General features: G+C 36.7%; 1 protein-coding gene across 1 annotated transcript in view; it reads left to right on the top strand.

The window, feature by feature from the left end:
• The window catches only part of LOC131063578 (uncharacterized), a 69610-nt gene that overhangs the window by 24075 nt on the left and 29618 nt on the right, over window positions 1–15917 (top strand). The gene's annotated exons all lie outside the window — the stretch shown is intronic.

Below are 15917 nucleotides of genomic sequence, written 5' to 3' on the forward strand. Positions count from 1 at the left end.
ATAAGTTATATTCCATATATACTTCCAGGATGTTTGAGAGTGGTTTCGGACCTCCAGGAGTTATATTGCAAAATCTAGTTTTTGGAGGATTCTTCAGTTTTCCAGACTTAGTCAAATTTCAGGATCAGGACATTCCAAACTTAGCCAAATTTCAGGATCAGGGCATTCTAGACTTAGCCAACTTTCAGGGCATTTGAAGATCAGGATGACATTCCAGACTTCATCACTCACCAACTTGACCTAGCTTGGACCTTCAAGAATGATACCCACTCATAAAGCAAGACACAATTAGCAACAAGAGCAAAACCAGGCCCTAAGGAAGACTCTCAAAGAAACCCTAACCTGGAGCACCTGCTGACTCCCCTGGCTCAAGCAAAGCCTACCATCCTATTGATCCCCTGGCGACACTCAAAATGCAAAGGCTAACAGACAAACCCTAAACACCTAGAAAGCAAACCCCAGAAAGCAAAAAAAAGTAGGGGTCCCCATTTGCAATGGGGCGATGTGTGAATATGTCACAACAAGTCCCACCCTTGGTTCCTTGTGTGTGACTTTTCCATTTATTATTGTTAGAAGAAACTATTTCACTATTTTGATTGTTGGAATTACTTTGTTTTTTGGTTGTTGTGCATCATATGTAACATTTGCTCCATCATATCTAACATCAAATTTTCTATCAATCTTATATAATCACAGCTGTCATTCTTGTTGTACATGTTTGCTTTTTCTGCCTTATATTCCAATAGAGTTTCTGTCACTTTGCCCTTAGAAAATTGATTCTGAGTTTTTCTAAGTTCTCTTTGATCAAATTGACTGGCCCTATCACTAAATTAGATAGGAGGGAAATCTCACATGCTGGTAAGATCCTACTTTGATTCCATTTGTAATGCCCCTTTTAAATTTTCCTTAATTTATTTCGAATATAATAAACCCTTTAAAATGTCCTTAAAATCTGTTTGAATCATGGCTTTTTGTCCTCTAACTCAGCAATCAAAATCAGTGGGTTTTTGTCTTCCAGTTTCTAACCTAGAAGGGTTTTATCCTCAGGTTGTTGAACCACACTTCACAGTCCACATTCCACAAGGAGTAATAATTCAGACATAAAAATGTATTCACAATGTTCCTTTCTCCTTGTCTGATTTCTCTCTGAATACCTTTGTTCTCTAGTAGCCACAGCTCTTCACATGCCCTTTGATCTTTAAATATTAATTCACTTAATAATATTAATTAATTCTTTTATTGGCTGCCTTTTTACCTTGCGATTTCCTTTTCTTAGGAAAAAGGTTGCGATTAATTTTAGTTTTGTTTTTGTCTTTAGCTGATTTTGTCCTGTAGTGGCTGTTTATAGTTGTCTCCTTTCATATCGCCTTTCAAACTGAATTTACTGAAGCATACTTTGTAATAGTTGAATATGATTACTAAATGATTTGGAGGGTTCAGCCTGAATTTAATTTTAAGGACAGGGCATAACAACGGTTGAAAATGAAGCACAATCCCATATTCGCACATTGAGGATTGATAATGGTGGCGAATTCATGTAAAAAATGTTCGAAGACTATCTCAAGAAAAATGGGATCAAGCATCATCTCATAGTCGTTCAAAGTTCACAATTCATAACAAAATGGAGTACTTGAGGGAATGAACAAAATTGTGATGAATATGGATCAAGCAATGTTATGTTTCAAAGGATTAAATTGCTATTTTGATAGAAGCAACTCAAATAGTAGACTATCTTTGCAATAGGCCACCTTCAGGAGCTCTTCAAATGAAGACTTCGTATGAAATTTGGTATGGTCATCTTCCATCAATGTGACATCTTTAGATTTTCGAATCCACATGCTATGCATTGGTTCCCAAGGAAAAAAGGAACAAGTTGGACCACAATAGCTCTTCAAATGAAGACTCCATATGAAATTTGGTATGGTCATCCTCCATGAATGTGACATCTTTAGATTTTCGAATCCACATGCTATGCATTGGTTCCCAAGGAGAAAAGGAACAAGTTGGACCACAAGAGTAAAAATCACATCCTTTTGGGATATTTAGAATCCTTAAAAGGCCTATAGATTCTTTGATGAGAAAAACTAGAAATTGCTCATTGCAAGAGATGTTTTCTATGAAATGGCAATGGATACAGCTCATATTGATCAACAATTGGGTCGGCTTGAGAATTTTCAGAATTCGATGTTTTCAAGGAGAATTATATGAGATTCCAAACATTACCGGTGAGGACATGTACTTTGGGTTTTGTTGAATTTGTTTTGCCTCTAGTAATTGAAAAATAAACCCTTGATGAAGAAATTAAAACTTCATGAAAAGATGAAAATATGTTTTCAGAGTAGTAGTTAGAAGATGAATGGGCTCTAGATCAAGATAATGAGGCACCAATTTAATAAAAAAAAAGATGCCAAAATAGGCCATACAGACATTGAAAGATGTTAAACTTGATGAAGTTGGAAAAACATGCACTAGAAAATTCCTTAGAAGAGATACAAGATAAGCTAGCATACCTTACCTTGGGATAGTATTTAGAAGAAGTAATCAATATTACTTTTGACTTAGAAACAAATTCCTTCAAACAAGCTGACAGGTTTGATGTGTGGAAGGTAATGAAATTGAAATTGGGAATTGGTTGATCCTCCACTTAATTGTAAACCCATTGGTTAGTGGGCCTTTTGTAATAAATAGAAAGTAGATGGCTCACTTGACAACACAAAATGAGGCTTGTCACAAAGGGATATACTCAAAAAGAAGGGATAGACTATGAGGAGACCTTTGCATCAAAATGAAATGGACCACTAGTTGAGTCTTGTTGGCTTTGACAACACAAAAAAATGGAAATTTCATTAGTGGATGCAAAAACTTGTGTTCTAAATGGTCATTTAAAGGAAACAATTTACATGACTCAACTAGAAAGTTTCGTAGTTCAAGGTCAAGAACAAAATTCTGCAAGTTGGTAAAATCATTGCATGGTATGAAACAAGTCTGAAGTGCTTGCTATGAAAAACTCACCAAGTACCTCTTGAGCATGAACTTCAAGCTTTTTGAATTTGGAGATGCAACTCTTTTTTTTAAGACAATTGATAAAATAGTTGTATACTTGGTTGTATATGTGGATGATTTGCTCATAACAGAATATATTGACGGTTACACTACAAAGGTCATTTTAAACTAATAAAAGGATTTGAAATGATAGATGTGGATCATCTTCATTAGTATTTGGGTATTGAAGTGATTGAAAAATCCACATATTTTTTTATCATACAATAGATGTATATTGGTGAAATCCCAAGCAAACTTGGAATGGTGTATTATAAACCATTCAGCATGCTGATGGAACAAAATATGAAATTGACATTAGATAATTCATGATATTGGAGAGTTTGAAGATATTGAGTATATCTAGCACATTGGAAGTCTAATCTATGAAACCACAACTAGAACAAACATTTCTTTTGTTGGTGTTCTTTCTCTAGATCCATGCAACAATTGGGAAAGTGTCAATAGGTAGCAACAAAGAGGGTTCTTTGATATTTGAAGGGAACTCAAAATTTTGGGCGAAAATAATCTAAAGGCAGCAGATTTCAAACTAGTTGGATATTCAAACTTAGACTATGCAAGTTGTTTGAAGATGGGAAATCTATGTTAGGTTTCTTGATGAATTTAGGATTAGCATTCATCACTTGGAAGACAAAGAAGCAGTCGGTGCCAACTCTTTCTTTAGCACAAATAGAATATACGGCAGCTTTGAGACTGGAAGATCACCAACGGTTTGGGAATTCTTTGTAAAGGAGCCTCGTCCTTCTCCAAGGGGACATTACGTGATTGTTTGATACTTGATATTTCTCCTTAGTTGTTGGTGTGACAGTGACAGCCATTTTTGAGGACAAAACCCCTTAGAGATTTGTAGGTTGGATGGAAATCCAACTCTACTTGTGAGGTGGATTCATTTAGAGTTCATCAATGAGCTTATCTGCAGAATTTTGAGCAGATTTGTGGAAGTTCCAACCACGGTTTGGACACAATAATGGAGCCATGTTGCAGGTTGAAGGTTACATGAATTTATATGATATTTTTAGCTTGGGCAACCTCTTGTAGGGCATGTTTGGAAGATTGGGTATGTGTTGCATGTATTGTTTGTAAATTTCTGAGTAATTGCAGCATCAAATGCTATTGTAATAAGTGCCAAAATTCACCAATGTGATAGCAATATACAAGGGTTTACAGTTCCATTATGAAAATTCTCTTATTTTCATTTATTGCACGTTCTTATCGTTGCATGCACAATAATATTCAAGATATGAAATAGACACCAAGCATATATCTAAACAAATTCATAAATTCCATTAAAATTCAGACAATAGGATATTTCACGGCCAGGGTTTGTGCCTGGGTGAGCTGGTTTGTTTGGGGCGAACTTGGATGCCTGGGCACCCAAATTTACTATTTGCTTTGCAAAATTTTATAAAATTTATAGCAATAAGGGTTTCTTGTTTGTAGAGATTTGTCTTTGATATTTGCAGATTTGTGTGATTGTTTTGCAAGTGATCGTGCAGGTTTAAGACTTAAAATTATTAAGAACAGCAATAGACACTTGATGGATTTATTCAAATTTTGTATGTTTAAAGCAAGATAAAACAGTGCAGCAAACAATTGAGTTCTGACCTCTTACTTGTTAACCTTATACAATGTACTGGAGCAGTTCTCAATCACAACAGCAGAATACCCATGCATTAGCTCATTCTGATTTACAATCCTCGGCTAATGAACAGCAACATAAATATTCAGTTTCCTAAGCTCACTTATGATTTACACACTTAAGCAGTTGGACTCACTGAATACAAAACTCCCTGAACTTGTATCAGACCTTACAATCTGAGATACACACAATACTTCTAATAGAATAGCTGATGTCCACACAGATTTAGAGTCCCAATCTTCTCCTAAAATAAATATAAGCTAAATTGCAATTATCTTCTTATTCCCATGCCATTGTCATGATCATTAGTAGTCTGATATGATTTGTATACACTTCTTCAGTTTTAAGTCGTAGACAAGATCTAACAAGTTTATGGTGGTTTTGTTGTTTATATGATGCTATGTCAATGTGACATTTTAATCTTAATTAATGCTTCTAGGCTGCATACTTGGAACTCTTAGAAAGTATGTATCAGATGACCTCATTTTTCACATTGATAAGTGTACTGCAATTAAAGGGGCTTGGGATATTTTTCAGAAATTGTATGGTCAAGTTGATGAGATTAAGGGCTACAAGCTTGATAGTGAACTCACAACTTTGGATCCCAAGGATTTTGATACAATCCAAGATTATGTCACAAAAACAAATGAGCTAAGAGCAAAGCTAAAGGATTGTGGAATTGACAAAAAAGATGCTCAATTGGTTTACAACTTGTTGGACAAGCTTCCTTCAGAGTATGCAGTCTTTGTATCTAGCTTTCACACCCATAGGTTAGCTCAAGGTTCTTCATACACTTCTCCCTCATTTGATTCATTCATGGAGATGTTGATACTTGAACAATCTAAGTTGACTAAGATGGGGATTCTCAAATCTTCAAAGTCACAAGCTTTGGTGGCTAATAAAGGGAATCAAAGCAATCAAGGAAAAGGCAAGAATCAAAAGCAACCTAAGTCCAAACCACAACAAGATGGAGCACAATCTTCCTCTCCACAACAAGGTGATTCACCATTCTCACGTAAGAGGAAATCATATAAGGACAGTCTTTTTTGTGGATATTGCAAGAAGTCAGGACATGATGAACATCATTGTTATAAGAAGGATATTGATGAGTTGAAGAATCTTCTTGAGAAGAATAAAATCAACCTACCATCCAGAATGTCTACATCGACTTCTTCCAAGGATAAGGATAAAGGAAAGGATCACTCTTTTGGGACAGACAAAGGAAAGGGACAAGCTCTTTGTGCTACTACAAGTCATGATTCAGGGAGATGGCTTCTAGATTTAGGGGCTTCTCATCATATGGCATCTTCGCAGTCTATGTTTTCTACATTTGAGCCTTGCCACATGCCGCAGATTTTGATGGGCAATCATACATACATGGATGTGATTGGGAAAGGATCTATTGCCATTGGGGATAACTCCTTCAATGATGTGTTGTGTGTACCCCACTTGATAAACAATCTTCTTTCCATCTATCAAATCACACTTGGGGCAACTAGGAAAACTGTGGAGTTCACACCTGATTCAGTTATCATTAGAGACTTGGAGAGTGGAGCTATCATTGCGACTAGGGTGGTTGATCATGCATCTCGGTTGTACTCTTTTTCACATTTTGGTCTTATTGATGAGGTTGATTCTTCCTATGTTGATGATTCAGATTTTGAGGAGAACATTGGGTACTTGAACTCGGGGATTCTCACATGTGACCCCGTTCTTGAGCCTTGCATTTCATCTCCTTCTCTTGATATCACACCACCTATTGCACCTGATGATGCAGCTAGTGCGACAATTTTGCCTTCTTGTGATTCAGTGCAGCAGGATATTTTATGTCTTCCAACTTCAGTTGATTGGGATGCCTACTTGACAGACATCATTGATGACATCCATCTTCTCTTTGATGAAGATGATCCTTCTTCGATTGTTGCGAGGGATCACTCTGACCCTCTTGTGCATTCTCTACATGATAAATCTTATGAGGTTGACATGATTGTGGATACCTTTGTCCAACAATTGGAGGAGGTCTCTTTAGCTTTTGAGGACACATATGAGTCTTTGGACATTGTTCTACATTCATCTCCACTAGATCTTGGAGTGCCTTTTTCAGCAGCGTGGCGCAGTTTACCACCTTTGGAGGGGGTAACTTTCAGCATCGACATGGGGACACTTGAGCAGTTTTCAAAGATTCCTTTCATCATGAGTATTTTTCCTACATCTTCCTTTCATGATTGGGGAGACTTCATGGATACACCTTTGGTTTTGTTTCTTCCTAAGGGGAGGAACGTGATTCGATGTTCGTGGAGCAGTTTCTTCATTCATCATCGAGCTTCTATCATTGGTGCAGATTCCACATTGAGGGGGGGCTTCCTAGTCTCTCTTCTTCTTCTCTCATATTGGGGGGGACTTTTTCATCACATGGGATTTTGTCCTTCACATACTTCTATGAGAGTTCTTTGTATCTAGTTTTCATCTCTCTTTTGGGGGAGGGTTTTTTCCCATTGGGTTTTTCTCTCTTTCCCCGCTTTGTGAGAGATTTCATTGCATTGGTTTGCATGCATTTGCATCTGTACATGGGTACCTGACATGGCCTAGTAGCCGGGACCCATCTTGCATTGCTTAGTTGCATTGTAGACTTAAGTGCATTCCCTTAAGTTGCGCTTAAGGGGGGGTGTTGGTGTAGATAATTATTCATCATGGATATTATTACACCTTACTTAAGTTTACTTAGGTACATGCATTTCATAGTAGTTTGGGTATGAGACAGTGCCACATTGGGATAGTGTGTAGGAGAATTTTCACTTTTTGTGGACTTATCTTGTTGTTACATTCCACATTCAGTGGGTGATCCACCTCATGTGAACTATTATATTGTTTCTTCTACCTACCCACACCTATTTCCTACCTACCCTTGTTTCTTATTGAGCCACATGTCATGTTTGTGTGCTCACATATCCATATAGCCTTGCCTATATAAGCAGGCTCATATTCATTGTATGTAACGCTTGATGATCCAGTTGATCAGTATTTTCATCTTGATAGAATACAGTTTATTTCTATCATCTATTTTGTCTCTTTATTGTATTGTTCATTGAGCCCTTGATCTTGGCAAAATCTCACAAGAAGCATAATTTGTAGTGTTAAGTCCATTGTAAATGTGGAGAAGAATTTGAGCACAATACAATGTAAAACTGTGAAGAAAATTGCATTGGGTTGGGTCTATGGTGATATGTAGGGTATGACCATGTGTTTTTTTGGGCAAAACCCTAAAACTTGGGCAAGCCTATATGGAATTTCAACTATTATTACCATAGTTCTACAAGGACGTGACCCCCTCAAGAATGCACATTTTTGAATTTGAGACATCTTGCTGAAGTAGAGTATGTCTTTGGTCAATTCCTCCAATTATGGATTGTAAATGATATTCAAATTTATGTTCAAGTTTGAAGTTATATATATTATTATTATTATTCTTTATTGATTTTTTCTGTTTCTTATGTCACAGGTTGCTGAAGATAACATTAATTATTTTGATGCATCTACAACACTTCATTGACATATACTTATAGTCTATGCTCATCGATCAAGGCATGCCTTGACCGGTCATGTCTTTTGACATGCCCAATCAAGACATGTCTTGATCAGTGCATAGGCACCGCTTTAGTTAATATTACTACATGAACATGTGTTATACCGATAACTATCGGTCACGTCATTTATCCTTTATTGTGTGTTATACCGATAACTATCGGTCACGTCATTTATCCTTTATTGTGTGTTATACCGATAACTATCGGTCACGTCATTTTCCATTTAACATGTTTATACCGATAACCATTAATAATCGGGGCACGTCAATACAGTCATCCGATAAATGATCGGGATGAGTCAAATATAATCATCAGATAAATGATCGGTATTAACATGCGATTAGGATGATAACTATTATAGTTATAAGTTTGGTCTGATCACAACATGGGTAATATTATCGATTATGCATATAAGATGATTATGACAAGTTCATTTATTTAATCATGAGGTCTATATTTATATTGTAGTTATATCGATAAGGTAGATGATTGAATGAGAGATAAATGAAGTCTCTCATTCAATCATTTATCTTACTGAAGCTACTAAGTTTCAACACTCCCTCTTAGCTAGGGAAGATAACTAGAGACCTATGAAAATAAGCATCATATTTCTCATAATGAAATGTATTACACGACTACATAATACAAAGGATCATATCACATATGCTCGTGACATGATGCATCACGTAATGAGTGACACATGAATATATCACATCATCTCATGATATAGATATCACATAACACGTGATATCAGTATCACATAACACACGATACCTTGGATATAAAATACTTGAGAATGTTGAATTCCCTTATATCCAGGTTACGGCATGTGCATTGACATTATGTCACATAATGTCTACCATAACATATCATGGCACATCCATGATTTAGAGTGATATCAAGTCAGCATGGTATCAACATTACAAGATCGTCACCTCATAATGTTTAATACAAGTGTTCATAGTCTAAAAGATCGTCACCTTTTAGAATTGTACACAGGGGGTGGAGCCCATAAAATCATAACACGACAAAAGAAGTTTACACATTAAACATCTCATATATTAGTACATATTACAAAAATTGATTATAACTCAATCATACCAAGACCTTTTCTGAAGTGCTCAACTTTTACTCTAGCTAGAGGTTTGGTCAGTATGTCTGTTGTCTGGTCTCCTGTACTGATATACTGTAACTGAATCATATTCCTATCCACCATATCTCTCACATAGTGATAAGGGATCTCAATGTGTTTGGATCGATCATGAAGTACAGGGTTCACGGAGAGTTTTATATAACTCTGATTGTCACAATGAATTATAGTAGGCTTCATTGGTTCCCCGAATAATCCCACAAGTAACTTTCGTAGCCATACAACTTCTCATGCAGCCATGGAAGCTGCGATATATTCAGCCTCTGTAGAGCTCTGAGCTATTGAAGATTGTTTCCTGCTAATCCAAGATATCATGGCTGAACCCAAGCTGAAGCAGCACCTTGAGGTGCTTTTCCTGTCAGACACACTTCCAGCCCAATCTGAATCAGTGAACCCGTGAAGATTCAAATCAATATTCTCATACTTGAGTCCGTAGTTGAGAGTGCCTTGAAGTTATCTCGTTATATGTTTTACTGCCATAAGATGAATCTCTGTAGGTTCACACATGTATTGACTCAAGGCATTTACTGGATAACAGATATCAGGTCTAGTATTGACTAGATACATTAATGATCCAATCATCTCTCTGTAGAGCGTAGGATCTACCAATGGGGAATCTACTGCTGTCTCCTTCAGTTTGTGAAGATTAGTTTTTATGGGAGAAGTCATTGGTCTGCAGTTCATCATGCCAAACATCTTCAATATGTCTAAGGTGTACTTCCCTTGATTAAGCACAATATTGTCAGAGTTTTGCCAAACTTCCAATCCAAGGAAGTAATGTAGAAGGCCTAAATCCTTCATATCAAACTCCTTCTCAAGGTCTTTCTTACATTGATCAATAAGGTGATCTTCTCCTATAATCAAAAGATCATCAACATACAAGATCAATATCAACATATCACCTTTGATTCGTTTGAAGTATAGATTTGGATCTGCATCATTCTTTGAGAATCCCAATCCCATGAGATAGCTGTCAATTCTTTCATACCAGGCCCTAGGGGTTTGCTTCAGTCCATATAGGGCTTTCTTTAATCTGCACATGTGACTCTGCATTGTGGATCTCAAACCCTTCTGGCTGCTCTAAGTAGACTTCCTCAATTTTCCCATTCAAGAAAGCAGTCTTTACATCCATCTGATAGACTTTCCATCCTTTGGCTGTTGCAATGGCTAGTACTGCTTTGATTGAGGTGTATCTAGCAACTGGAGCGAAAGTCTCATCATAGTCTATTCTCTCTTTCTGTGAGAACCCTCTGGCTACAAATCTGGCTTTATGTTTCTCTATGCTACCATCTGCAGCATGTTTGATTTTGAATAGCCACTTGGATGAAACAACAGATTTTCCTTTTGGTCTAGGAACAATTTCCCAAACATCATTGTTTAAGATGGATTGATATTCCTCTGACATGGCATCTTTCCATACTTGATGTTTAAGTGCTTCTGATACATTAGAAGGTTTTGATTTGGAGAGATCATTCATTAAGGCTACATAGCTAGTGAATCTTTGGGGCCTCTTACTTTCTCTAAAGGTCCCTGAAGGAGCTACGAAGTTCCTTGCATCTTCCACTGTTTTGTGAACCCATAGTGGTATTTTCTTAGGGTTTTCTTGGTGTGGAATCTGAACTTCATTCTTATTCTCTTCTGAATACTCCCTCTGAACCTCAGGTTCAGGATCCTTTTCTAGGTTTGAAGATGGAGCATAAGTTTCTGACTCAATAGAGTATCTAGCCCTTTTGAAGGCTATGTCTTCTTCAAATATTACATCTCTACTAAGTTCAATATTACTATGTCCAGGTACAAATACCCTATATGCTTTAGAAGTTTACTATACCCAACAAAGATTCCTTTTCTTCTAGAAGGTTCTAGTTTTGTTCTTTTCTCTTTAGGTATATGAATATAAATAGGGCATCCGAATATCCTAAAGTGAGTGATATCAGGTTTTATACCTGTGAAAACTTCTTCAGGAGTTTTATCTTCAATGTGGGAGTGAGGGCATCTATTTTGTATGTGTACAACAGTGTTGGAGGCTTCTGCCCAAAGATGAGTTTCTAAGTTTTGGTCAAGAAGCATGGCTTTGGCTGCCTCTACAATGGTTCTATTTTTTCTCTTAGCAACCCCATTTTGTTGGGGGTTGTAGGGGACAGTGAACTCCCTCTTAATCCCAGCATCTTTACAAAATTCTCTAAAAATGTCTGAGGTGTATTCCCTCCCATTATCAATCCTTAAGGTTTTTATTTTCCTTTCGGAAGAGTTTTCAGAGAGAGATTTGAATTCCTTAAATCTCTTGAGAATCTCTTCCGATTCTTTACGTTTAAGAAAATAGATCCAGGTCTTCCTGGAGAAGTCGTCAATGAATATTACATAGTAAAGGAAGCCCCCTAATGATGGTACAGACATTGGCCCACATAGGTCAGAGTGAACTAGCTCTAAAACATTGCTTGTTTTTCTAGAACTATTCTAAAAGGAACTCTTAGTATTTTTGCCTAGGGCACACCCCGTACATGTACCAGAATGGTATTGTTTTAACTTAGGCAAATCAATTACTAATTTTTCCATTGAACATAAAGCACGAAAGTTTAAATGACCTAATCTTCTATGCCAAATTTCATTTGAATCTGTAATCTCATGAAGGAGGGCTAGGTTAGATTTAGTGCATACCTCGTATAATTAGCCTTTTCTATGTCCTAGGGTTGTAGCCTTCTTGATGGAAGAGTTTTGTGGCCATACTAGAACTTTACCATTCATGAATGTTATTCTGTACCCATCATCTTCAAGTGCAGATATGGAGATTAAGTTCCTCTTGATGCCAGGAACGAATAGGACTCCAGTGAGTTGAAGAGACATGCCTGTCTTCAACTTAATGGTGTAGGTATCGACGCCTTTCACTAGATGTGCAGAGTCATCACCAATGGTTACTTCCTCATTGGTTTCTTCTACCATGGAATCCAATAATTCTCTATACCCAATGATGTGCCTTGAAGACCCACTGTCAATGATCCAGGTGTATTTATTGGATACTTGACTGGAGAGAGCATAGTAGAATACATGCTTCTCAGAGTCATATTCTTCCCTTTTAACTTTTGCAAATGTAGCTTGTTGTTTGATTCTATCTGGACATCTTGCTGCATAGTGTCCATATTGATCACACCTAAAGCACTGAATGTAAGAGTTGTCTCTTTTAGATGACTTTTTCTCATGTCGGTTCTTTCTCTTCTTGAAATGTTTCTTCTTGTTGGAGTTGGTATTTAAAACATGGAGATCTTCATCTATGTTCTTTTGTTTGATCCCCTTCTTATTTAGCCTTGACTCCTCTTGAAGACAATCTGCTCTTAGCCTATCAAATTTCAGATATTTAGCTCTTGCACTGATGCCTTGGACGAATGTCTCCCATGTACTAGGCAACCCATTTAGAGCAATAAGCGTTAGCTCTTTGCTCTGGATCTCATAGCCAAGCGTTACCAGTTCATCCCTTAGGGCTAATATCCGCATAAAGTATGCATTGATTGACTCCCCTTTGTTCATACTTATATGATTTATTTCCCTTTTTAGAGCCAGGGTTTTACTTGCATTATTTATCTCAAATGCACTTTCGAGTGCTTTGAACATATGATAGGCAGTTTCATGCTTTGTTATTATTGGCATGATGTGATTTCTTACTCCATCGACTATGATCTTCATAGCCTTTTCATTTCCCTCGATCCATGTTGATTTGTCAGGTTCATCCTCTGGTTCTTTAGATTCAATTTTAACAAATGATTCAACCTTGTTTTCTTTTAGAATCATTTTAATTCTGAACTTCCATGCTGAGAAATTGTCGCCTCCTTCAAGTCTGTCCTCAAATCTGATAGCATTAGCCATGGGAAATATGATGTTTATATCTTCGGTTTGAACTTCTCAAATTTGAATGCCTCAGGTTCGATCAGCGTGGCTCTGATACCATGTAAATGATAGTCAAATTTATGTTCAAGTCTGAAGTTATATATATTATTATTATTTTTTATTGATATTTTCTGTTTCTTATGTCACAGGTTGCTGAAGATAACATTAATTATTTCGATGCATCTACAGCACTTCATTGACATATACTTATAGTCTATGCTCATGCCTTGACCGGTCATGTCTTTTGACATGCCCGATCAAGACATGTCTTGATCGGTGCATAGGCACCGCTTCAATTAATATTACCACATTAACATGTGTTATACCGATAACTATTGGTCACGTCATTTATCCTTTATCGTGTGTTATACCGATAACTATCGATCACGTCATTTACCATTTAACATGTTTATATCGATAACCATTAATAATCGGGGCACGTCAATATAGTCATCCGATAAATGATCAGGATAAGTCAAATATAATCATCAGATAAATGATAGGTATTAACATGCGATTAGGATGATAACTATTATAGTTATAAGTCTGGTCTGATCACAGCATGAGTAATATTATCGATTATGCATATAAGATGATTATGACAAGTTCATTTATTTAATCATGAGGTCTATATTTATATTGTAGTTATATCGATAAGGTAGATGATTGAATGAGAGATAAATGAAGTCTCTCATTCAATCATTTATCTTACCGAAGCTACTAAGTTTCAACATGGACATTGAGGGGTACCTCTTTGTCCTTAGAATGGTTTGGAGACTTCAAGAAGTCCCTCAATTGTCATAGAGGCTCCAAGAAGTTAGATGAAACCATAGGGTTAATTGGATTGTATGTATTAGATAATTTGTTCCATATTGTGAAGAGTACTCACTTGATGCAAGTGTGGAACAAATTTGATGACTTGTTTGACACCATTATTTGCAAAGGCAAATTTGGCATCAATTTCTTTTGATTATTTTTCTTTCATTGAGGACTTTCTTGCTAAGTTCAAGTTGATTTCCTCACAATTAAAAGGTTTTGGAAGAGGAAAACAATTTTTATTTTATTTTGTTAAGTTGAAGGGCCCATTTCAAGTGTTCTCATCTACCTTCTACTCCACCATGGATGCCTTAGGAATTGATTTAAAGCTGTCCACCTTTGAGTTGTTTTGTGAGCATCTTACTAGAGAATAGACCAAGTTTATCTAGCTAGATGTGTTTTCTAGTTCTTGTTAGTTTTAGGATCAGAAATGAAATAAGCAGAAATACAACACATAGAACAATGAACACAAAATTTTACCCTGGGAAAACCCTCCTACTCGAGGGAGAAAAACCCAACAAATAATATCTTCTTATAAAAGGAATAAGTGCAGAAGTCTGCATACAAAATCAGGCCCTTGAATTTGGCCAAGTCTTATACAATAATATATGCTACTTCTCCTTGAGCAAATGCTAATACTTCTTCAAATAATCGGATCTGCTGCTAGGAAATGCCAATTGGTGAGTGAATGATTTTATGCCCAAATGTGGAGACTCCACCTCCTTTATATAGCAAGCTAGGTGACTACCTTTCTAGGGCCGACCTTGGTAATACAAATAATTGTTTATAATATAAGGCTGGCCTGCCTTAAATATTAAGGAGAAAATATCTCCTGAAGCTACCAAACACTAACAGTTCTAAGAGCCAAGTATTGATGGCTCAATCATTCAAGGGCAAAGGTAAGAATAGGTGGAAGCATAAGAAAAAATATACTTTAGTTGGCGAGTCTCGCTCCAAACCAAGGTAGAAAAACACTTAGAAGTCTACATTTCCCTCTCTTTTTTCTAAGTCAGGTTCATCTTCCTCCAAGATGAAGAAGACATGTGATCTTTGTACTTTTTGTGGGAGCTTGGACACAATGAATCTAGATGGTAGAGGTAAAAAGCCTTTGGAGGAAGCGATGGAGTGGTATAGATTTTAATCTTTAGGTCTTCTATATTTTTCCATAGGTTTGTAGGGTTCATTTTCTTGTTATTGGATACTTGATATAAGTGCTTCTCACCATATAACACATTCACATGATCTACATTGTTCACTTTTTGAGAATAGTACTTCTTAGATTGTGGTGGGTGATTCTTCATAGATTCTTATTGTGTGGTTAGGCACAATATAGTTGCTAGATGGGTGCATCAATGATGCCCTCTTGGTTCAAGAGATTTTTGCTAACATTTTTTTTTATCAGATTTGTCATTTTGGTGAAGGTAGTTGAGTTCACATCAAATGATGTACTTGTTTGAGAGCTACAGGAGCTCGAGATTATTGTTGGTATAGGGAGTGTTGATCATAGATCTCATTTGTATAGGTTTGGTGGTTTTGAGTCTTCGTTATGATCATTCTTCATTCCATATGCCAATTCTTTGAGTAGGCTTTGGAATGAATGGTTTGGTTGTTTGAATTCTAGATATTTGCAACAATTTAGCACATAGGACAAGGTGATGGGTCTTCTTAGAATTTCATGCACTAAGGGCGTTTGTTGAGGTTGTGTACTTGGCAAACATCATTGGGACCTCTTTCCCAAGGGTAAGGCATGTCGAGGAACCTCTTGAGTTAGTTTACAATGTTCTTATGTCAT

This window comes from Cryptomeria japonica, chromosome 4, assembly GCF_030272615.1.
Source record: "Cryptomeria japonica chromosome 4, Sugi_1.0, whole genome shotgun sequence".
NCBI classification, from domain to species: domain Eukaryota; kingdom Viridiplantae; phylum Streptophyta; class Pinopsida; order Cupressales; family Cupressaceae; genus Cryptomeria; species Cryptomeria japonica.